At 51.7% G+C, this 2,341-nt stretch overlaps 1 protein-coding gene across 1 annotated transcript in view; it reads left to right on the plus strand.

Moving 5' to 3' along the window:
- SIM2 (single-minded family bHLH transcription factor 2) overlaps positions 1 to 2,341 on the plus strand; it is a 42,898-nt gene that overhangs the window by 18,134 nt on the left and 22,423 nt on the right. The gene's annotated exons all lie outside the window — the stretch shown is intronic.

A 2,341-nucleotide genomic window follows, 5' to 3' on the forward strand; every position in this document is an offset into this window, starting at 1 on the left:
TCTTGCTCTGTCGCCTAGGCTGGAGTGCAGTGGCGCGATGTCGGCTCACTGCAAACTCTGCCTCCCGGGTTCAAACGATTCTCCTGCCTCAGCCTCCCGTGTAGCTGGGAGCACAGCTGCATGCCACCATGCCTGGCTAATTTTTGTATTTTTGGTACGACATGATTTTGCCATGTTGGCCAGGCTGGTCTTGAACTCCTGACCTCAGGTGATCCGCCTGTCTCGGCCTCCCAAAGTGTCAATATATATTTTCTTAAGACAGCTCTCTTATTTTTTAGCCTCTGTCACTCCGCACCTGGACAGGCCTTCCCAGGGCATATTCATTGCCACCCTGAGGAAAAAGGAAATGGTCCTGTCCCAAATGGTTGACTTACATGTTGCCAGTTTATTTAAACTTTTTAAGGATTAACAGGAATGACTTGAAAGAAGAATGTTCAGTTTTTATTATTTTTCTTAAATGAAATCCTGTAATAATTTTTCAGGGAGGCAAATGTCCGTCTGGGAGATCTATTGAGAAAGTGCCAGGCTTGGGAAGTGGGTGTTAAGTACAGGGTAGGGAGGATTCCTCTAATAGGATTCTCTCTGTTGCTCTGTTTGCATAATATTGGAAGGAAACATTCCATGAATAATGTGAAAAATAGAACTGTGAGAGCCATTTTAGGGACAAGATGACTTAGCAGGCCAGAAGTGTAATTTATTCTGAATAAGAAGGCAACTTGCTCATCTTAACAAATTGGAAGAACTGGTTCGGAGGACTGCGACAGATCACTTCACCACTCCACTACCCCTTGGTCCCAAGTTAAAGCTGATGGCCTAGATGCTAATCTGGAACGGCAGCTCCCAGGAGAACTTCTCCACTAAGCAGCTGGCTGGGTTGTCCTGTTGCGTGAGGTGGCACCGTCAGGACGGCCGCTTTGCAGATAATCATGTTGTCTGTCCTCTGATGGAGAGCCACAGGCTCCCGGCGACACCTCCAGCAAGACACTAAAAATAACAAGGGGGTGACTCGGGACAAGACGCATCACGAGCCTCCTTTTGTTATCTTAAGTTACCCTCTCTCCTTAAGGCAGGGTCCAGAAGGAATTCTCCAGACCCACCCAAGATCCTTCGCCACCCAAGGACGGTTTCCCAGTGCTTTCAGTTTCTTCTCAGGCTGGGCACTGGGGCTCCTCTTGGCGGTGGAGGAAGTCCTACCACTGCCCCTGGGCCTCCACTGAACAATGCTGGGGTACACCGACTCACTTTCCTTGTCAGCCACCCTCAGCACTATTGATTATAGCTCTAAAAATAGGATCCACCCACCACTGCTCAGAAGGCTGCTCTGCTAGTCATTTCTAGAACATTCTGTGCCACTGTCCATCTTAAGGTGGGTGGAGGCCCAGGTGTTGAGACTCTGTATCATATCCTCTCCTGGTACTTACATTTGGGAGAACATTTGAAAGTTTCTCAAGTTCGAGAATTCAGGCCTCCAGGGACCTCTGTGTAAAAATTGTAACTATGATGGGTATTTTCCCGGGGCCATCATTCCTGCAAAGTGACATGGACATGCTGTCCTCTGTGGGCTGTGTCTGGAAAGAGGTGGCGTCGGACTGTTGAGGCAGCAACCCCAGGACATAATCCCCACATAACGAGGCTCTCTGGAGCAGGCCCAGGCCCAGGCCCTCCCGCAGGTCACGCACAGCCCCAGCCACGCCCCTGGGCGGGAGCCACAGAATTAGCACAGTCATTGCGGACTGGGAGGGCCAGAGAAACATTGCTGGCAATGTGAGAGAGGCCTGGCAGCGCCTGAGGGCACAGCTCAGAGCCCACGAAGAAAGGGCCTTTGTCTGAGTTCGTATCCTCCTCGGGCGCACTGGGGCCCCCACCGTGGCTGGCTGGTCGGCCTCAGAGTGGACAAGACTCCCACAGGGAGCGCAGTGTGGACAGGACAGCTGGCCTCCTGGCCGGCCAGTCCCCTCAGATCACCAGCAAGGGAAGGACAGGTACCCTGGCCTGGGTCCGTTTCAAGCCCTCTTCTGTATGAAGAATGCTGCCCAGGCCAGCAGCGCCGCCCACCTCTGGCACCCACCTTTTCCACCCTTTGCTTTCAGGTCCTTCCTGCTAAGGGTTCTCTTGGCTCCAAGCTCAAGCCTCAGTGCCCTGGCCGTTTTAGACAGTGTGGGAGACAGTTCAGAGCTCTGAGCTCTGTTGAGAAAAGAAAACTGTTTCTGCATTTGGCAAAGGCGTGGGTTGTCAGCAGAGATCAAAGTTCTGTTCCCGGCAGGGTGCGCACCTGTGACACACCTTAGTGCTGTATTTATCATGTGTAGTTTTCTTGGCAGGAAGAAAAGCTATTCAGCAA

Source organism: Mandrillus leucophaeus, unplaced genomic scaffold (genome assembly GCF_000951045.1).
Source record: "Mandrillus leucophaeus isolate KB7577 unplaced genomic scaffold, Mleu.le_1.0 Scaffold315, whole genome shotgun sequence".
Lineage (NCBI taxonomy): Eukaryota > Metazoa > Chordata > Mammalia > Primates > Cercopithecidae > Mandrillus > Mandrillus leucophaeus.